At 44.5% G+C, this 22,500-nt stretch overlaps 1 long non-coding RNA gene across 1 annotated transcript; it reads left to right on the top strand.

Moving 5' to 3' along the window:
• The first annotated feature begins 2,341 nt into the window (after positions 1-2,341).
• Positions 2,342-20,858, top strand: LOC132648396 (uncharacterized). The gene is made up of 3 exons (XR_009586808.1): positions 2,342-2,646; positions 17,536-17,571; positions 19,547-20,858. It is a non-coding gene; the product is annotated as an uncharacterized LOC132648396 (long non-coding RNA).
• Positions 20,859-22,500: the final 1,642 nt, after the last annotated feature.

The raw sequence follows: 22,500 nt of genomic DNA, 5'->3' as shown, positions 1-22,500 counted from the left end.
GAATGTTGAAGTGACTAACTTTGTGCAGGTCATCATAGCTTCTGTGGCTTTCTGAGTGAAGTATCCACATCATATCTGGAAGACAGCATTTCACAGCACTTCTCCTTCCTCCCAAATGTGGAGGTATTGAGCATACACCACCATACCCAGACAGTTTCTTCTTAATTTGCTTTGAGGCAATGTCTCATGTTGCCCAGGATGGCCTGAGACTCACGGTGTAGTCCAGGCTGGCTTTGAGGTTGTCTTGATCCTCCTGTCTCTACTCTCACCACCACTGGGACCATAGGTGTACACCACTTGCCCAAACATTAAAAAATGTTTGGGAGTCACAAGGCTTTTACCTCAGATACAGGGGTGGTGAGCAGACTGCTTTTAAAAAAGGACTAAAAATAGCCCAGGGGAATTTGTTCTGGTCTTCAACATTCTAACTTTGCACAGTATCAAAGCCCTAATTAGTCATTTGGCCTTAAAAAATGTTAAAAAAACAAGTAAGGCTTTGTTAATCTCCTTTTGGAGCTCCTGTCCCCTCCAGGTCTTTCTATCTTCCCCTTCTTTCCTAAGATTCCCTGCACTCTGCCCAAAGTTTGGCTATGAGTCTCAGCCTCTGCTTTGATACCTCAATCAGTAAAGTCTTTCAGAGGCTGTCTGTGGTAGGTTCCTGTCCTGTTCCCTGTCTTTTGTTTCTGATATCTATTGTGTTTGTCCTTCTGAATGAGGATTGAGCATCTTCCCTAGGGTCTTCCTGTTGTTTAGCTTCTTTAGGAGTACTGATCCCAGGGGGCCCTAAAGAGAATGATACCCCAACCAAGGACAATGCATGGAGAACCTAAAACCCCAGCTCAGATGTAGCCCATAGACTCAGTCTCAAAGTAGGGCCTCTTAGTAAGGGGAGCAGGGATTTTCTCTGGCATGAACTCAGTGGCAGGTTCTCTAATCACCTCCCCCTGGGGGGTACAGCCTTGCTAGTCCACGAGGAAGACAATGTATACAATCCTGATGAGACCTGATAGGCTAGGGTCAAATAGAAGGGGACGAGGACCTCCCCTATCAGTGGACTAGGAGAGGACCACAGGGGGGAAGAGGAGGGAGAGTGGGTTTGGAAGGAGATGAGGGAGGAGGCCACAGCTGGGATACAAATTGAATAAATTGTAATAAATAATAATACAAAAACCCAAACAAATAAGTATGGCCTTTGTCTTTTCCAGGATCTTCAGTTTACACACACAAGGAACCGGCTTGCCATTTAGAAGACTGAAAGTGTAAAGGAGTGGGGGGTGGCTGGAGAGATGGCTCAACAGTTAAGAGCATTCACTGCTCTTGCAGGGCCCTGGTTCAGTTCTCGGCGTCTATGTTGGGTGGCTTATAGCCACCTGTAACTCCAGCTCCGGGGGATCCTACACACTCTTGTCACTTCCCCAGGTATTTGCATTCATGCACACATTCCCACACATACACACACTTAAAAAAAAAGATTAAAAGCAAAAGATTAAAAGCCACCTGGTAATCTGAGAGGTTTGCTTAGTGAGTGGGGTGAGGTCATGCTCCGGCCTTGATCTTGGAAGGGTTTTCTGCAGAGCCTTGCAGGTTTCTGCCCTTCGCTATGGGGGAGGCTTTTAAGCGGCCTCCTTTTACTGTAGCTAAGGAAGTTGTTGCCATTCTGGGCGATGAAGCAGCACGGGAATTTGTAAACACTTCCCCTCCAGGGGCTTCCCAGAACCGAGTGTAGCACAGTCTTTTGAAGAGAGAGACCGGTAGGTAAGTAAAAATGCAGGACAGGATTTGGGAGAGCACTTTTGTTACAAAAAGAAAGTTGAAAGCAAAGAATTTTACACTGCTAAGGAGTGTGTCCTTCAAGGTTTTGAGCAGAAAAGCATACTTTTCTCTTTGTAATATTCTAGGATAGGGTCATTCAGCCCATTGATGCTTCTGGACTTACCATTTTTCGCTGCTTGTTTCTCCAAAGCCAGTGCTACCAGATAGGTCCGGAGGCTTTCAGTAAGAGGCCCCACCACGAGGGTGCAGCTCTCGTTCCTTCCTGTTTAACCTTGGCCTGCATTCTGTGTCCTCGTTGAAAACCGTGGGACCTGGGTGGGCACAGGGGCACTCACCTGTAATCCCAGCATCTGGGAGGTTAAGGCAGGAGGCCACTCTGAGCTACAGGGTGAGATCCTGTCCCAAGGAAACAAGACCACAAAACCAAACAAAAACAGACAAACAAATTAATAAAGAAACGCAAACAAAAGAATGAAAAAGAAAGAAAAAAAAAGAAGAAAAGAAAAGAAAAAAGAAAGCTAAAAGATTGAAATACCAGACAAGAAGGGTGCATTGGCTCTTGTTGAATGCTATTGAGTGAAAGAATGAAGAATTATAATTCCAGGAAGTTAGTTATTACTGCCTGTCAGTGACTGGCCGCAGTTTGTTTCTGGTGCGGTTGGATGTGCACATCGGGACCATTATGTCCGTTTACAAGGATGGAGGAAGGAGCCGTGCACTGCAGGGCGGCCAAGGGTCTGCCGGGACCGAGGTCAGGCGTCTCTCCTGCTCGCTGCAGAGCAGCGGAGGCTCCGCTACTCCAATATCTTCTGCCTTCCACTTCCTGTGTGGGGTCCACATCGATTCCTAACTCCCCAGCGTCTTGCACATCTGGTAAGGTTCTGGCCCATTTCCCTCCTGGGTAGGAAGCTGAGCACTTCCTGCCAAGAAGCCTTCGGAGTGTGTGTTAAACACTCGAAACTCGTTAGCGGTTTGCTGGGCTGCGTCATTCATTTGCTTAACAGCCATGGGAGAGAGTTAGCGCCGGCCATTACTGTGGTCCCAAGAAGCTGCTCTTGGCTTACTGACGCTGAGTCTTTTATGAGCTTATTTGGCACCTGAGTACCGTCTTCCACGAAATGATTCTTTATGGTCTTGGTCCAATTTCTTAATGGATTGCTATTTTCACTGCTGAATTTTAGGGTAGATTTTTATATCCAAAGTTTTTGTTTTGTTTTGTTTTGACAAGGTCTAACTATGGCTGACTCGGAACTGCCTATGCAGACCAGGCTGGCTCCAGAATGCTGAGATTAAATGCACACCACACCCAGCTATATACAGAGTTTGATAGATTATTTACAAATACGTAAATTTTATAAACTTTCCCATATTTTATAAATTATGCTGCAGGAATGGTTCTCTGTGTATGCTAGGAAGCAGCCATTATCAGAGAGGTGTTTGTCATTCCCTGTCTTAGCAGGAATGCTTTCAGAGTGACTTGTGTGTGTGTGTGTGTGTGTGTGTGTGTGTGTGTGTGTGTGTGCACGTCCTCGTGGCAGGGGCAGGTATGGAATTCACCTGTCTGTGGAGGCTGGAGGTGGACACCTGGTCTCCGCTCTACTTATTTGAGACAGGGCATCTCACTGAACGTGGAGCTTGGGCTTGGGGTGGACTGTCTGAGAGAGCTCCCGGAATCTGTTTGTCTGTCTTCCCCACTCCAGCTCTGGAATGATGGACGAGCACCACCACACCCATGCTGTTGATGGTGCTTTATTTATTTTTTGTTTTTGGAGAATGCCAGGGCCCAAACTTGGATCCTCACGCTTGTGCGTCAAGTGTTTGCATACTGGACTATCTCCCCAGCCTGAGGTTGTAAACTTTGACGTCGTCCAGTTGATGAGAGCAGGGGACAAAGTGGTCAGGTAGCGGCGGGGACCCCAAAGCAGCAGTTTTGAGGATGTGCTTGCTGGAGCGCAGAAGAGTTGTGGGCTCGGTTCTTTCACGGCCTCCTAAAGGAGCCCCTGCTGAGGCTCCGCTTGAGGCCATGTGGCTGAGACTGAGAAAGTACCTGGATACCTGGTTTTTCAGACTAGACCGACCAGCTCACTCTCCTCCCATAGTTCACCCCAGTTTTTGCTATAACTCCTTCTAGAAGACCCCAGACTAGCAACTAGGTAGCGTCCTAACTCCTAGGACCCTTCCTGTTATACAGGAACTCTGAGACCTTGGGGGACACTTAATTGAGAGCATCCAGTGTTCATTTGAGTGGTTACCCCCCCCCCTCGTGTGTGTACGGGTGTGTGTGTATGCGCACAGAGGCTAGAAGACAACACTGAGTCATTCCTCGGGTATCATCCACGTTGTTTTTTTGAGACAGGATCTCTCATTGGCCTGACGTAGTTGAGGCTGGCGAGCCAGTGAGTCCCAGGAATGCACCTCTGTACGCATCCCTAGTGCTGGGATCACAGGTGTGCCAGCCGTCCCTGGCTTTTTGACACAGGTTCAAACTCAAGTACTCACACTTGCATGGCAAGCACTTTACTGACAGGCATTTCTTCAGCTCCTCTCAGTATTCCTTGTTTTGGGGCCTTTGGTGTCTTGTCTAGACGTGTTTGGCAAACTGAGGACCTGGATCATTTTCTTTTACATTGTCTACTGGACGTGCTATAATTTCTTGTTCTGCACCTGCTTCCACTGTGAGTTAATTTTTCATAAAGTCACCCTTAGGTCAAGTTTCTCTTCTCTTTGCTTGCAAATGGGACTTGGGGCCTTTACATCCCCTTGTTTGTTGCATTTGATGCTGTCAAATATCGGTGTCTGGGGGGCCTGGGGAGACGAGATGGCTTAGTGGGTAGAGCGCCTGCTGTGTGAGTCTGAGGCCCAGAGTTCAGACTTCCAGAGCCAAAGAAAAAACTGATAAGTATGACAGCCGCCTGTGAGCCCAGCCCTCGGGAGGGGCAGACAAGGGATTCTGGGCAAGCTTGCTGATTAGTTAGGCATATCAGCGGGCTCCCGTTCAGATAGAAGCCTTGGATTCACAAAGCAGAGAGGGATTAGAAGAAAACGCCTGCTATCAAACTCTGCAGCACTTACGTGAACACTTACACGCACTCACACACAGACACACACGCACCCACGAGTGCACACACCCACATCTAAAAAACACGTGATTTGAGAAGAGTCAGTGGCTATGCTTGTGTGGGTCTACAGAGAGAAATCAGTGATTTCTCTCTCGGATCCACAGTCTTATGGATCTGCCTATCTGCCCACATTGCACAGTCTTGATTCATGTGCCTACACAGGACTTCAAGACTTCAAATTGGGTTCAACAACTCATTTTTTTTTTTTTTTAAGATAGGGTCTTATTATGTAACCCTGCCTGTCCTAGAACTCACATGTAGACCACTAGGCCGGCCCAGACTCTCAGAGATCAGTCTGTCTCTTCCTTCTGAGTGTTGGGGTTAAAGGCATGCACTATGACGATTGGCTAGGTACAATAATTCTTAACATTATCTTTTTCTCTTCTAATGTATTGTCATCATTCTAGCTCTTTTGCCTTTGCCTATACATTTTGGAACAAGCTTATCTGTATCTTTAAAAGTTTTTGCTGAGGCTTGATAGGAGCTGCGCTAACACTCTTATTCAGGGGTGGGAAGATGGCTCAGTGGTTAAGAGCACTTGCTCTGAAAGCATGAGGACCCGAGTTTAAAACGCCAGCACTCATAGCCAAGCTGGCCATGGCCATGAACTCTTCTACTCTTCTAGTCCTGGCCGGGGTGGGGGGCTGGGACAGGGGGCAGGAACAGGAAGATTGGTGGGGCTCGCTGGCTACCAGCCTAGCTACAGGTTCAGTGAGAGACTTTGTCTCAAGTGAATATGGTAGACAGTTATGATATAGCAGGAATATGATAGACAGTGATATAACAGGAATATGGTAGACAGCGAGGTACTCATGAGGATGGGCACATGTTCCCTCTCCCCAATGGGCAGACAGTCCGTCCCCCCCCACATACAAAACAACAAACTGTACGCTCCTTCAAACTGTTATAATGATAATTGTATTCACAAACAATGTCTGTTTCTTCTTTTAGCTTGGTATATATTTTTTTAACCACCATTGTAAATTTTCAGCTAGGCACTTGTTTTAACAGATTTCCATCTATTTTTATCATTATCCTCACAGCTGAAACTCTACTCTATTTTAAATTGTAATTTCCATTGGGTTCGTTGCCAGTCAATAGCAGTACTGTTGGTGCTGGCACATGGATCTTGTCTTTTGCAACCTTGATGAAAGTACATGCTTTTCCTAGGGTTTCTTTTGTAGATTCCATGAACTTTTCTATGCATGCCATTATGTTATGTGCAAGCAAACATGTTTGCTTCTTATATTCTTTCTCCTTGATCTGTGTGTTCCCTCCACGCCCCTCTCCTCTGCTTCATTGCATGAGGAAGTACCATGGGTCAGAAGTACCAGAATGATGAGTGATCATCTCCATTTTAGGAGACATCCATTGTCTCAGAAGTCCATTGTTTATAGAAGATTTGTTGTTGTTGATGTTCTCCAGCTGAGGTTTCTCTCTGCACACACACACACACACACACGTATGTCATTAGTGATATGGATTTTGATGAGTAGTTTTTTTTTTTTTGCTTTTGTTTACAAGCTGGTGTGTCATTATGATAGTTTTCCTTTAGTCTCTTAGTATACTGAATTATGATGTTTTGAAACTTACTGTTGAGGAAGGGTCAGGGGTGAGTCGGTAATTATAGGACTTGCTGTGTAAGTCCTGAGATTCTGAGTTTGGATCCCCGGCACCAGTGTAGAGGCCAGGCTTAGGGATCCACAGCTATAACCCCAGTGCTGAGAGACAAATGGGTCCTGGGAGCTCAGTGGCTAGCCTGCTCTTGATGAACAGGGTCCAGTGAGAGACCCTGCTTCTAAATTAATTAAGCTAGGAGTGGTGATGCATACCTTTAACCCTAGTATTTGAGAGATAGAGACAATTGGATCCAGTAAGCTGAAGGCTAGCAGTCTACATACTGAGTTCCAGGCCACCCAGGGCTACACAGTGAGACCCTGTCATCATCATATCCTCCTCCTCCTCACCACCATCATCACATGGAAAGTTATAGAGGACATTTCCACATACTCCTGAACTAATTATCTAATGTTATGTAAGGATTTTTGTATCTTTGTTCTTGAGGGGCACTAGATTGTACTTTTCTTTGTTTGGTCATTTCCTTTATTAAAAAAATTACGTGTGTGTGTGTGTGTGTGTGTGTGTGTGTTTAGGTGCGAGAACAACTTGTGAAAACTGGTTCTCTTCTTTCATCACGTGGGTTCCTAGGTTCAAATTCAGGTCACCAGTCTTTGCCCTTATGTACTAAGCCATCTCACCAGTCCTGTATAGTAATTTCTTGATATCCATAAGACATTGGTTTTAGAACCTTCATAAATAGCATATCCAGCAACACATAGCCATCTGTAACTCTAGCTCTAGGGAACACGAACTAATATCACATCTATGCCTCCAGCTTCTGTGGGCACTGTACTCATGTAAACATATCACTCACACATGCATGAACATACCTACTTATAATAATAGTTGTCCAATAAAGAGATATCATTGGAAAGTCTTACCTTGTTCCAACATTTTGTACAACAGCCATTAGAAATAATTCATAAAGTTTCCTCAATCTCTAATTTACTGTCATATGGATGATATCTTACTGACTGATTCAGATGCATATACCCTAGGAAAAAATATTTAATGAAGGAAAGAGAATTTTGCCTTGATGGGGATTACAAATTGCTCCTGAAAAAAAGAAAGAGAAGATTCTATCAATTATCTAGGACATAAATAGGTTTACAGAAAATTTGACCACAGAAAGTACAAATGAGAGATCAATTGCAAACTCTTAATGTTTTTTTTTTTTTAATTGCTGGGAGATAATAACTGGCTATGGCCCTTAATTGGATTATTACTCAAGAGATAAGCAATTTATTTTAAACGTTACAAGGTGACAAGGGCTTAAATAGTCCAAGAAAATTATCAGCTGAGGCTGAAAAAGAACTGGCTCTGGTAGAGAAGAAATGACAGGATGTTCCTGTGGATCACGTGGATGCAAAGCTTTATTGTATTTTAGTTATTTTGCTTTCTACTCATTTTCCCACAGGAATTCTTATGCAGAAAGAAGATAATATTTTAGAACAGATATTTTAGCACACAGAGTAAAAAATTAAAGACCTATGTAGAAAAGTTTACTGAACGGATTCTGAAATGAAAAATGAGACTTGTCAATTAGTAGGAATAAACCCAGAAGAAATTGTGGTGCTACTTATTAATGCTGAAATTGCCTCATTATGGGTAGAAAATGAACATTGGCAAAGAGCTTGCAGTAATTATTTTGGGAGAGATTAACAACAAATACCTTAAAAGCAGGAGACTTCAGTTTGTAAAAGCAACTAATTGGTTTTTCTCTTGTATAGTAAAAGGGATACTGATTTCTGGAGCCCCTACCTTCTATACTGATGCAAATAAATCAAGAAAGGCAGGTTATAAGTCAGAGAAAGTAAGTAAAGTAGCTCAGAGCCATATGCCATTCTTATGGTATTATTAGGTTTTCCTGAAGCTTTTAATATAGTTACTGATTCTCAATATGCAGAAAGAGTTGTTTTACATATTGAAACCACTGAACTTATTCAGGATGGCTCAACTCACTTTGCTATTTATTCAACTACAACAAGTAATCAGAAATAGAAATCATCCATTGTATAAAACACATATCAGATCCCATATGGGCCTACCAGGCCCTCTAGCACAGGTAGTGATGAAATTGAGCAGCTACTAATAGGAAAGGTGCTAGAGGCCTCAGAATTTTTTAAGAATCACCAGTTAACAGCAAAGGTTTGAAGACAGAGCTTCCTATCACTTGGCAACAAGCCAAGGAAATGTGCAACTTGTTTTACCTGCAGAAAGTAACCCAAAAGGTACCCAAAGAAAGGAAATCTGGCAAATGGATGCATTTCATTTTGCAGAGTTTGGAAAATTAAAGTATGTGCACCATATTTCAGGATTTCAAAAAACGACACTTTAAGCTCTAAAAAGGCTGACTCTGTAATGACACATTTATTAGAAGTTACAGCTATTATGGGCCACCTGTACAAATTTACACTGACAGTGTTCTAGCATGTGTCTCCAGCAAAATGAAACAGCTTTTTGCATATTACAACATAAAGTATATTGCAGGTATACCACATAACAATGTTTCAAAAGACATGCTTAATAAACAGAAAGGAGTAATAAAGATTCCCCTCAGAGATATGTTACATAGTGCTTTATTAACTTTAACATTTTTAAATGCTAATGAAAAAGAAACAAGCTGCAGAGAAATATTGTATAGTAGAAAAAAAACCTACAGAATTAACTCAGCCTGTATATTTTAAAGATGTATTGACCTCAGGATAAGATATGTGTTATTTTGGGGAAGAGGTTTTGTCTTTGTTTCCATGGGGGAAGAAAAGTGGAGGATACCATCAAAATTGTTAAAGATTAGATTAGAACAGGAGAGATCTCCTTAATAAAGAGAGGCAATAGTTCATCAGACAGTGTGGTCATTCATTCCAAACTGACTTATAAAGACTAACATGCCTTTCATTTGATCAGGCATGAAAAAAATAATATTTTTGAATGATAGTTAACCAAAGGCACACTCCCCTTACTGGCATGAAATGAAAAATGTCTTAAACCACGTGTCTTTTTTTTCTCTTTTAAATTTATTTTAATTTTTATTAATTATACTTTATTCACTTCGTATCCCCCCCATAAACCCCTCCTTTCCTCCCAGTCCCACCCTCCCTCCCCCTTCTGCACGCATGCCCCTCCCCAAGTCCACTGATAGGGGAGGTCCTCCTCTCCTTCCTTCTGATCCTAGTCTATCAGGTCTCATCAGGACTGGCTGCATTGTCTTCCCCTGAAACCACATGTCTTCATTCCATGTTAGAATGTCAGACTGTAGATTGCCATGTGGCTTATGCCATCTTAGACATCAACTTTTGAGTTTTCTTCTTAAATGAAAAGAGGTTTTGTTTGTTTGTTTGTTTGTTTTACACAGTTAAGAGGTTTAAAACGTTTTAAGTAAATTCAAAGAGTTACTTACAGTGCAAACTTGTTGTCTGATTCTCTAAGAGTTGGAGTGATTTGGAGCTAGGATAAAATGTTTGAGCAGGGTGGTGGTAGCCCATGCTTTTAATCCCAGCAGAGGCAGGCAGAGCTTATTAGTTGTTTTCTAAATTCTGGAGTACACTGAACTCTGGTTGTGGCAGATGCCTTTGATCCCACCACCAAGGGACAAAACTCACACACAGCTCCTAAGTGGTGTGTTGGCACACTAGAGAAAGCACATATCATATTTACAGATTATTATAAAACCCTCAACAGGGTGACTAGAAAGGCAGCTAATTTCCAGTGGGGCCAGGAACAAAGCTTTTCCTACTGCCAGGAAGCTCATCTCGTGCATGCAAACCTGACCAATATTGAACCAGATGATACCCTAATTATGGACATCATATTTGTTGGTGAATTGGCAACTGGACACTTTTCATAAAGCAAAAAGGAGTCCACAGACATTTTCCTTTTATTGCAAACATGATCCATATGTGGAGAATAAATACTTTCTCTTTGGGAAACAAATCTAAACGTTTTAGGAGGCATGGAGAACCTTATACTCAGTCATTTCCAGTCACCCTATGTTCATAAGTGCGTCCCCTACAATGATGGATTGAAGCTGTTTAAAGGCAGAGTCTTTCACCAGCTCAGCCACGGAAGGAAAAGTATTACAGTGGAACCAGTTCCTGTTTGAATTCCTCTGTGACCAGGATGTGGTAGCAAAGGAATCTATGCCTTCTCACACCTAGGAAATAGCTCGGTTGTCTATAATCCCCTTCCCTAAACAGCTCACCTCTTCCCTCAAAGAGGTACCTATTGACCTGTGGCGGGGAGGTGGGGGACCAGCAAAATGTCACAGCATTTGGCTACTGTATGGTTTACTGATGGTTCCTCAACCACTGATGGAACCAAAACTAATGGAAAACAGCAGCCTATAGATGGGGGGATGGAATGGTCAATGCTGAGGAAGGAACCACAAAATCAGCGCAGCACTATTGGCTACAAAACAAACAACTGGGAAAGCAAAAGGAAAATCTCTGTCTTTTCCAACTCATTGTATGTGCGCAATGATATACCTATATGGTCACCAAAATGGAAAACCAGTAACTGGCAGATAGATAGCAAAGATATCTTGGTCTGGGAGGCATGAATGGAAATGCAAAACTTAGCAAAGATATCAAAGCTTATACAGGCAACATAGATGAAATGTCTGGAAATAATAAAATAGCGGACAAATTGGCATCATGTTTAGTTAAGACTAGAAAATTAAAATTTGCCAGGGAGCAAATTCAGAATAAGTCAGCAAGAATGATAGATTACACATTTGAAAAACTTGAATGTTTACCCCTAACACTAAAAAATAACAAGAAATGGAGAACCAAATTAAACCAGGACAACCCAATAAGTAGTATAAGGAATTCAGAGCCAGGTGGTGGCTCACGCCTTTAATCCGGACACTTGGGAGGCAGAGGCAGGCACATAAGAATTACAGTGATTTAAATTTAAAAGTTGCTTGCAAAAGGCAGGCTGAAATTCAAAGTGAATATTCTTTGTGATCTAAAAATAAATACATTTAAATCTTGAATTTATATATATAAAGAGAATGGGTAATATAAGTAGTTATCCACACATACTAAGGTATATTTAGTTTCAATTTTTTTTTTAAATTTCAATTGAAAGATATACTTTTTCTGTTGCCAAAGAACACGCTGCCCTAAGAAAGATAGAACCTGCCAAAAAAAAAAAAAAAAAAAAAAAAAAAAGAATCTCCCAGAGAGTTAAGGGTGGGGCAGTGTTTTGCTTTTATCTTTCCAGGAGAATAAAAACATCCAACTAAGGAATCCAGAGACCAGTGAACAAGTGAAACATCTGAAGAAAAAAGATGGATATGGAAAAAAGATGGATCATCAAGAGAATGTGTCCCAAGAAAAACAGTAACTTACCAAGTGGCATTGCCCCCTCCACCTCTTCTCTGCTGCCCTCCACAGACATAAGTGGCAAATGGTCTTTATGTGGTCCCAATTCAATTAAAAATTAAAGCTGGCTTTGGGGAGGAAGCATGGCTTTCTCCTTCTCTAAACCCACATGTTGGTTAAAGAAAAATCCAAAATATCTGTCCCCAAAATCAGAAAAGCCATCTGGCATGGGGCAGAGGAAAACAAAAAATAAGGAATGGTTCTATCACCACTAATCTCATTATGTTCAGGTTTTCATTTGATTCTTTAAAACTTTTAAAGGTATATATGTTATCTCAAAATCTATAAGATTTACATATGTATAAACTTTCTGTCCTGATACTACTAGTCAAACAGCATACTAATTCTTGAAATAAGTTTCCTCTAGCTTCCTGTATGTGTTTTCAGGTTTGAGTCTGAAACTGGTAACTAGGAACAAAGTTTGTGTATCTCGTTTGTACTTAGTCGACTGTGGTCCTCAAACCTTTCAGAGATCTGCTGAAGATGGCATTTAAAATGTTTAAGTTTTCTATAATAAATTATGACCATCCCTTACAGCATCCTTTGAGGTCTCCAAGAAGAAGATGGGGCCTTCAAGCAACAAATCTCCCTGGATTGTGGTAATGGCAACCACTGGGAAAAACTGCCCCAGGCCTCTTCTGCCTCCAGGCTCTGCACAAACAGTGGACACCTTTGGGTTGACGGCTGTGTTCTACTTAGCCAGCACTGCCACTAAATACCACCCACAGATCAGCTTCGGACTACAAACTGCTCAGGACATCCACATTGCTTAGTTCATAGGAGACTGACATAAACATTTATAGAACTTTGAACTAAAACATACTTAATCCTAAGACTGCCGAGTACAACCAAGCTGGACATTGTGGAAAGCTGGGCAGAAATAGTTTTACTGTGCTAGAGTTAAAAATCTTTCCTTTTTATTTAGACAAAAGCGAGACTATTGCAGGACATTTGATCACAGTGGGAAACCCGAGATCGAGTCATTTATCGGGAAAATCTGTTTCTAGTTGTGGTGTGGCTATGCCTAGCACACCAAGAGCTTTCTGCTTAAATATTGTAAGCAGGATAAAGTTAACCATAGGTCAAGAGACAGAGCAAGCAACCAGTTGACAGGGAGCGAACACAGGAAGAAAACATGGAGAGCGAGTGAAAGAATGGCTAGAGACATCCAGGAAGTAGAAGGGAGGGACATTCAGTTGAGGGATTTGAGGTGGTGTGGAGAAGGAGAGCCTCCTTCTGGGACATCAGCTGAGGAGGAAGGTCAGCTGGGTGTGTTTTCTGCCTCTCTGAGCCAGCAGGCTTTCATCCCAGCCTCTGGCTCTCAAGTCCTTATTGGTAAAATGGAACAACTGAGATTTTGTTAAAAGCAACGGAGGTGGGCTGGCAAGTTGTCAAGATTGTACAGTTTATTTTATTTTATTTTATTTTATTTTATTTTATTTTATTTTATTTTATTTTATTTTATTTTATTAGTGGACAAACTCTCCCTCTAGCTGGATTGTTGGTATAATGTTCTTGTGGAGTGTATACAATTTACCCTTGTTCACTCAAATGCTGGTTTCTCTGCCCCACTATCTGGTTTCAATCCAGACATTGCATTGTGATGATTATTCTAAGCATCACCTGTCTCAAGTTTGTGTAAACAGGCCGCCATTTGTTCTCTGTATTGTCAATGAAGCAACCAGCCACAATGCTGAGCAATGGAGAAAATAGGGTGGGACATCCTGGTCCTGAGGGGAGGAGAAGGAAGCGAGGGGAAGGAATAGGAGAGGAGAGATTGGCAGGAGGGACTTGGAACCAGGAGGAAAGATGAACTGGACCTAAGATACGACTAAAAGCAAGTATAATGGGTGAAATTTGAATGGTGGGAAACTCTGTGGGCTTGGAGGTTTAGGATGGAGTAACTGCTGCCCAGCATTGTGCTCTAGGTTAATGAAATCAATCCTAGTCTCTGTGTGGTGATTTGGGTATGCAGCTGGTATAGGAATAACCGCTGCATAACCAAACGATAAGTCAATAGTAAATATTAATAGTTGACAACACTGGATCCAGACCTCTTTCTTCTAACATGACATCCCTGGGAAATTCCAGTGTCCTGAAACTCATTCTTTTTTAAGCCTGACAACCAAGGGACGGGGCACCAGAGTCCCTAGAATATCTTGTCATGCTACCTGGAGACAGTAATTCAGTGTGGGTGTTAGGTTGGAAGCATTTTCTCAGTTGAGGTTCCCTCTTTCCAGATGAGCCTGGCTTTTCTCAAGTTGACAAAACAAACAAGCAAACAAATAAAAAATCAGCCACCACACAACAAATCTGCAGAGCAGGCAGGCTAGTGACATTAGCTATATTAATAGCTAATGTTTTGGTTTTGGGTTTTAATAGCTAATGTAATGTTTGGGTTTTGGTGAGTCTCTGCTTCAAAGACTAAAGGGAAGAGCAATTGAGGAAGATACCTGACATTAACCTTGGGTCTCTGCTCTGCAAGTGCACACACATGCTCATGAGCACATACATGTGTGCCCATATGAATACATCACACACACACACACACACACACACACAGGAAAAAAGGAAGCTTGCTATACACATAAGTTCCAGCCGCTCATGGTGGAATGTTACTTGACCATGAAAAATACAAGATGCATTTGTAAGAATATACATGGGACTAGGAGGATATTATCTTTAAAAAATTTTAGCTTTTTGTATATGGGTGTTTGCTTGCATGTATGTCTGTGCACCATATATGGACAGTGCTATCAGAGGGCAAAAGAGGGTGTCTGATCCCCTGGAACTGGAGTCACAGACAGTTGTGAGCTTCCATGTGGGGCCTGTGCATCCTCCAGAAGAGCAGCCAGCACTTTTAACCACTGAGCTATCTCTACAGCCAGGGAAGACACGTCTTAAGTGCAATAAGCCAGCCACAGAAGAAAAGTACTGCATCTTCTTACTGCTGTGGAAGTTGAAAAGATGATTTCATGGAAGTGAAGAGTAGAATTGTGATACCCATAGACAGAGAAGGGTTGGGAGAGGCCAGGGACAGAGAGAGGTTGGCTAATAGGTACAAAATTAGAGTTAGAGGGTGAATAAAAAAATGAAATAAAAGGAGGAGGGCATAGTTACTTCTGAAGTATGGAGATTTTTATTGTAGATATTAAGGCAGAAAACAGGCAGAGGGAAGAGTCTAGACTGAACAAGTTTGGCAGACTGAACTGGACCATGAGAGGAGAGATGGGGAGGGAGAGTAAGAGAGGAGCTGCTGACCAAGAGAGGCAGCCTGGGCTAAGAGACCAAAAAACTAGTTTGAATGGCTGCTTTATATAGGGATTAGGCCTGGGGGGAGGGAAGTGAAAGCCTGGATCCTGGATTGGAAGGGTTTAGGGTAGGAGGGAGGGGTTAGAAGTACTGGGAGGAGCCACAGGTACTGGGGGATGCTGGGAGAGCTGGTCAGCATCCCTTTGATATGTTAGGTCACCTCAGCCGTTTGTCCCTTTTCTGAGACCTGACAGAATGGATACGCTGTGGTGCAGTACAGTAGGGTGACCATGCTTAATAACTTACTGTAAATTTCCACAAGGCCAGAAGACAGGCATTTAATGTTTTCAGTGAAAAAAAAAAAAGGGGCTGGTGATGTAATTCAGTTGGCAGAGTGCTCAGTTGGCAGAGTGCTCAGCTCATAGGCTGCTCAGTGGGCAGAGCGCCTTCCTAGCATGTACTGCACCAAGCCCTGGAGTCCAGCCCCAGCCCCACATAAAAAGAGAAGCATGATACACAACTGTAATCCCAGCACTGGTGATTCAGCAGTTCAAGGCCATCCCTAACTACTCAGTGGTTTCAAAGGCAGCCTGGGCTACATGGAGTCTGTCTTAAAGAAAGAAGATAGAAGTCTGAGGTGGTGGAAGTGCTCATTATGCTGATCTGGCTCTTACATGGGTTCTGGGAATCTGAACTCAGCTATTAGGCTTACTCAGCCTTGATCTATGGATCCGCCTCCCTATCTTGCTGCAAAATAGTCTTTAATAGACTGTTATGAATTTCCTAGCTCCTTGAGGGCAGTTAGGACTGGGTCATCAGCCTGCCTGGGTTTTCAGGGGCTCTTGTGGTTTTGGCCTTACACGACCCTCGTGTCCCAGGATCCCCTCCATCCAAGACATAGCTCACAATTGGTTCCTGGCATGATTTACTTGTGGAACCTCTTTCCTTCAGCCCTGGCATCAAGGTCACTGTGTGAATGTGCTGGGTAATCTGGGAAATGCAGTGTTTGGCGTTGACAGGCTCATGGCTTGACCCACGCTGTGTCTGTGGCCCTGTGGTAGCCACGTTGGGGTCTCAGGGTGAAGTTCCAACATCTTCATCATGATGGCTTTGTAAACTTGACATGGTATAGACTCACTTGGGAGGAGAGTCTTAGTAGGGGTTGCCTAGCTGGCTGTGGGTGTGACCATGAGGAGGTCTTGATTGTGTGGGAGGTGGGGCGATCTGCTCTCTGTGGGCATCGATCTGCTCCCTGTGGGCAGTGCCATTCCCTAGATTAAGTTAGCAGACTTCCAAGAGCAGAGAAGGGCAGAACACATGTAAGCTTCCATTTTCTTCTTGTTCTTGACCCGGGGTGTGATGTGACTAGCTGCTTTGTGTTTCTTGACTTCCCATAGTTATGGAATGTAACCTGAACTGTAAGATGAATATAATCTTTCTCCCCCAAAGTTGATTGGATTAGGGTATTTGTCACAGCAACAGAAATGAAGCTAGGACGCCCATGACCCCCCACCCCTCCTGTGACTTCTCACTAAGGTGGAAATAGCTACTGATTGTCTGTCTTCCAGGGGCAAGTCTGACCACATCCCACAGGAGAGAAAGACAGGAGGAGGTGTGGACATGGATGGAAAGGATCCCCTCAGCCCAGAATCTGGTTTAAGCCTCTTACCAGGGGAGAACTGAGAATTCCAATACAACCAAATATCTGCTTAAGGTCTTTCTCCTTTCCCAATTATGAACCTGCAACATTTTAGAAGTCTCACCATAAATTCTTGTGGAACCTTAGTGACTCTTGGTTTTACCTTGTTAGGTTGCAGCTTTATAACTTCAAAGTTCCTCTGAAGCCATCCTGTAGTGTCAGGTAACAAAAGGGTGAGGCACAGTGGTGCACAGCTGTGATCCCAGCACTCGGGCCTGAGGGAGGTGGGTCTCTTTGTGTTCCAGGCCATCCACAGCCAGGGCTATCTAGTAAGACCCTGTCCCAAACAAACAAACAAACAAACAAACAAACATTAAAAGGGGTGAGGGTTGAGATAGAGAGTCCAGTAGAAATTGTTTAAGCAGTGACATTCTTATGGTTTCCAAAACTACCTCGCTACACTCATCAGTAAGACTCTTAACCACAGCTGCCATTTGAAGCACCCACACTCCTTTCTCAGGTGAGCCTTACTCTCTCCCTGGGCACCCTTGTTTGTCTGTTAAAGTAAACTTTAACTCTGCTTTTGCTGGCACATCGTGAAATTCTCTTCTTCGTGAAAGTCAAAGCTTACAGTTTTACTTAAAGATTAAGGGAACTTCCCGGGTGCTCCGGTGACAGCCTGGAGCTGTACATTTTGACTATTTGTTTATTTACTTATTTATTTTTTATTTATTTATTGTGTTCACAGATGTACACGGTTTCAGACGTGCAAGAGAGAGAATATGTAAGTCAGAGGAAGAAGAGTTCTTCTACCACATGGATCCTGGGGATTGAACTTGGGCCTTAGGCTTGGTGGCAAATGCCTTTTACCCACCGACAAATCTTTTTTTCTGGATATCTTTGTTTTCTAAAACAGCTTTTTTCATCTAATTTAACTTAGATTTGTGTATGTGTGTGTGTGCACATTCACGTTTGAGAGAGAGAGAGAGAGAGAGAGAGAGAGAAAGAGAGAGGCCTGAAGTTGATGCCAGAATTTTTTTTTATTATTTTTTAAAAATTCTTTATTAATTACACTTTATTCACTTTGTATCCCCCCTGTGGTTCCCTCCCTCCTCCCATCCCAATCCCTCCCTTCCTCTGCCCTCTGCATGCATGCCCCTCCCCAAGTCCACTGATAGGGGAGGTCTTCTTTTCCCCCCTTCTGATCCTAGTCAATTAGGTCTCATCAGGAGTGGCTGCATTGTCTTCTTCTGTGGCCTGGTAATACTGCTTCCCCCACAGGGGGAGGTAATGAAAGAGCAGGCCAATCCGTTCATGTCAGAGACAGTCCCTGTTCCTATTACAATGGAACCCTATTACAATGAACTGCCATGGATGCCAGAATTCTTGATTGCCCTCCACTTTATGTATCTGGTAGTCTAGGCAGCCAGCTTGCCTAGGGATCCCATGACTCTGCCTCTCACATGCTGGGATCACACACAACTTCCATGCTTGAGTGGCTTTCATGTGGGTTCTGGGGATCTGCACTCCTGTTCTTCTGTTTGTGCAGTGAGCCCTTTGTTCACTGAGTCACTCCCCCACCACCGTTAGAACCCAGACCATCTGCTCTGGTCACACCCATCTGCAGCTGTATACAGCTGAGTCTGTATACAGGTGGGAAGCTGCCAGATTCCAGCTATCAGGGGCTAACAGTGGTACCCCACATAGGATGGATACATTGAGCAAATAGCCCTCCCCTCTCCATCACACCCTTGAGGTCATACATCCCACACACCAAACATGCCCCAACCAAACAAGGGACCTCCTCCCCTCCCTGCCAACCGGGACCCCGAGACAGCCTGACCTTAGGCTGGTAGCAGGGATGAATCACTCACTGTGGCATGGGATCCCCCCTATTTCTGAAACCTATACATAAGAAGAGACCCTAACTCTGAGAAAGGCCCAAGATCTCTCAAAGTCCCACCAAGCTGTCGTCTGTGCTGTTTAAGACGTAATAAACCTCTCACCTAAAAGGGCCATCTGCCCTCAGGGTCTCTACTGAACCTCAAACCTGAACCTTAATTTTGATCAAATTAAGAAATGAAAGCCTTTGATCAGATCGAGGAGAAATTTTTGCATGGCTGCAGAAATAAACCTCCTAAGGGAGGGAGGTGAGCATTGCAAGTGTCTACCTACCATGTCTCCTGAAGGAGGTGAGCATTGCAAGTGTCTACCTACCATGTCTCCTGAGGGAAAGGCCACTGCAACTGTCCACCTGCCATGTGAAGGTCACGGGAGGCCATTGTTTTAGCCTCCACAGAGCAGTCTCCAAATACACCGGAGCCCTAAAGTTTCACGTCATCCAACTTACTGTCTGACATTCAGGGGGCGTCAAGGTTAGAGCCAGAGCAGCAGATTCTCCTAAACTGTGCCGTTTCAACCTGACAACAGAGAACTTTCCAATTTGGCCCTCACAGGAAATGTAACCTGTGGGTGAGCAGTCAGCGCCTCCACGGTTCTATCTGGCCACCTGCCTGGCTCAGAAAGCAGCTCTGAGGTGACCACCTGCTCTTTGCTTCTGTGCCATTCAGCAGTCAGCCCTGTGCTGGCCATCTGCTGTGCTCTGCAGGTTGTCTGAATAGTCTCTCTCTTTCATGTGTGTGTGTGTGTGTGTGCACATGTGTGCCTGCCTGTGGTTATTGGTGTACATGTCTGGGGAACATCAGAGGTTGATAATGACTGTCCCCCTCAATTGCTCTCCATTTTATTTTTTGTGACAGGATCTCTTGACATGACTTGGAACCCACCCTGGTGAGAATGGCTGCTTCTCCTGTTTCTGCCTCTCCAGTGCTAGAATTCCAGACACATACCTCTGCTCGGCTTTGACATGGTTGTTGAAGGCTAAACCCAGGTCCTCATGACTGCACCACCTTTCACAGACTGAGTCATTGCCCCGGTCCTCTCATTCTGTTTACAAAAGTGCTCTTTCGTCCTAGAGTCACAAATCAGGACAACCGAGTGATAGGTACTCTCTCACTGACAAAATGAGCAGAGGCAAGGCAAATTAAAGGGTAAAGGCAGGGTTATTGGGAGTAGCTCTAGGTGAGTTCAGCGACCTCACAGGAGGGGGTCAGTGAAGTGGCCATGCAGAGGGAGACTGAGAAGTGGGGGTGGGCAGAGAGAGAAGGCATGCACAGAGAGGAACGAGGAAATTCAGAGAGAGAGAGAGAGACAGACAGACACACAGACACATACCGAGAGAACCCTAAATGTCTGGATTATACAGTGAAGAGCCTCTAAGGGAGAGGAAGCCCCGCCCCTGGGCTGGAAAGACCAGGGTAGAGCGCTGGGTATGCGCTGTAACAAGTAGGGAGTGAGGGATGCTGGGACAACCTGGAGGCCAGGTCTGCTTTGGTTAAAAAATGCCCCTCAGCTGCTTGTCCTGGTCTGAATGTCAACACGTCAGGTTGTTTGCTGTAGTTTTGTCCTTTGACATCTCCCTCAGTAGAGCACACCTGGCTCGGGCTTGCGGTTCTGACCTTCTCTGCCAGCCCAGGGGTTGACACTGAAAGGACGCCATTCGGCAAACAGAAAGACCAAAGCTCAGTGGGGCTGGCTGGCAGGCTGTGCGACGGATCTGCTTGACAGAAGATGTATCTGATGAGCTGAGGGAATCTGATCCATGGTCCGGATCAGAGTGCTCGCTGCATTCTCCTGAACCAGGTTGCTCTGTTATAGGTAAAGACGACTGAGAGTTCTAGTCCATATCTCTGAACAAAAATTTAACAGAGCCACACTGAAAACAATGATATGCAAATTTTGGGGTGTCTTTGAGTTTGACAGAGGCCTTCTTGGCTCTTAATGAGCTTATCTTGTTGGGTGGCGCAGCCACCAAAGCCACGCTGAACCGGTGGATTTGTGGGCTTTGTCTCCTGAATTCAAAGGATGAAATTCATGGACCACAGAGGATAAATTGTAGCAAGAAGTTCATTATCGAATCCAATAAAGAGGTAGAGTTCTGAAGAGCTGAGCTCTGGTCCCATGTTTTCAGGGCAAGCACTAACTGCTGAGCCATCTCCCTAGGCCCTCGGAGAACCCATTTCTTTCTTAATAAAATTTCTCTGATAATTTTCTTAATAAAGTTTCGTCGTTATCCGTCTGCCCCTGGTCCAGTACTTGACTCTGGAACACAAAACCTGGAAATCTTCCTGGGTGTCCCAGAGGTCTGACCCCCATTTGTACCAAGTCCCCGTGGATTGTGAGGGGACTGACTGGGACCAGCTCAGAGGGGATGACAGCAGAGAGAAGCACAGTGTGGGGGAGTCCCCATCTGTGTCCTGGGTAGCCCAGGATCCATGAAGGTAAAACCCGGGGCATCCTGATCCTTGACATGTCTTGGAGAATTGCTATAGAAGATCTCTAGGATCCAGTAATTCTAGAGAGAAGGTGGGGTTGGGGGGAGCCTGGCTGAGGCTAAGGTTCCGTAGGATTCAGATGGAGAGGGAGAGGGGACACAGAGGAAGGGAAAGGATGTCATTTTTTTCTTTTGAGACAGGGTCTCATGTAGCCCAGGCTAGCCTCAAACTTGTTAAGATAACCTTTCTCTTAATCCTCTGGAGTTTTCCTCCTGAGCTATGGGATTCTAGTTGTGCACCACCATTCCCGGTGTAAGCCATGCTGGCACCCGCTGATTTGAATTTGGAGAGAAAGAGATCACCCTTGTTTGCCCCCAAGATGGAACCAGTGCCTCCCAGCTGTCTGTCCTGGCAGCTCTTCATCTTTCTGTTTTGCAGAATATACAATTTCTTTGCATAACAGACAGCATAATCTCATTTTCTCACTGGCTACACAGCTTAGCTTTCAATCAATTATCCCCAAATACATTAAAAAAAAAAAAAGTCTCCATTTCGCCTCTCGGCCTGCTGGGTGCTTGGTTTTCCCTGTCAAAGAATTTGCAAATCAACTGCACTAACAATACTTTCCACAAATTACCTTCAAATGTCTGTGATGTCACCGCGGCTAATGGTTAATGTGTTCCTGATAAATAATGCATCAGGAAGTGGCTGGGCCCCCTCTCTGTGCTCTGTGTGAGGCAGCCTGCTCTCATGACGAGCAGCTTGGCTCAGCCGGGTGAACAGTAGAAGATCATCCACCCCTCTGTCCATGATGAGGCCCCTGTGCCAGGACCTGGCACCTTTCGGCCCTGACATCCAAGGGCAGTTCCAGGGGTCCTATGGCCACAGGGAGGGTCTGGCTGACCCTGCCATGGGAGGTGAGGATGGCACTGTGGCCCACAGAGAGGGAGGGTCCTTGGGAGTGGCTCGGAAGCAGAGGGCTTCCTCTAGCCCAAGGTGGCTGAGGGTCTGCTCCCCAAACACATATTTAGCTTCCTGTTCCACAAGCAGGGCGTCATTGGAACAGTGTCTTGCACTAAATGGGACCTTGCATGCATTCCCGGGACATGTCCACACGGTCTTGGGGAGAGATGTGCGTCCCAGGGACTCAGGCTTCATTTGGCTTGCCCGGGGCTGAGACGTCAGTCAGTCAGAAGGTGTGTGACTGCACACCAGGGCCTGCGTAGCGTCCTCATCCTTTACATCATGGATGCATGGGTTCACACTGGCGAGCGTGTTCACTACTGCATGAGTAAGACAGGCCGCAGGGACTTTGGGCAGCAGTCCTCTGAGGCTGTAGGTTGTTCTGTCCAGAGGTCGCCACAGACTTGGCTCGGGGA

This window comes from Meriones unguiculatus, chromosome 16, assembly GCF_030254825.1.
Source record: "Meriones unguiculatus strain TT.TT164.6M chromosome 16, Bangor_MerUng_6.1, whole genome shotgun sequence".
Taxonomy (NCBI): Eukaryota; Metazoa; Chordata; class Mammalia; order Rodentia; family Muridae; genus Meriones; species Meriones unguiculatus.
This window is presented reverse-complemented; position numbering and strand designations above follow the sequence as displayed.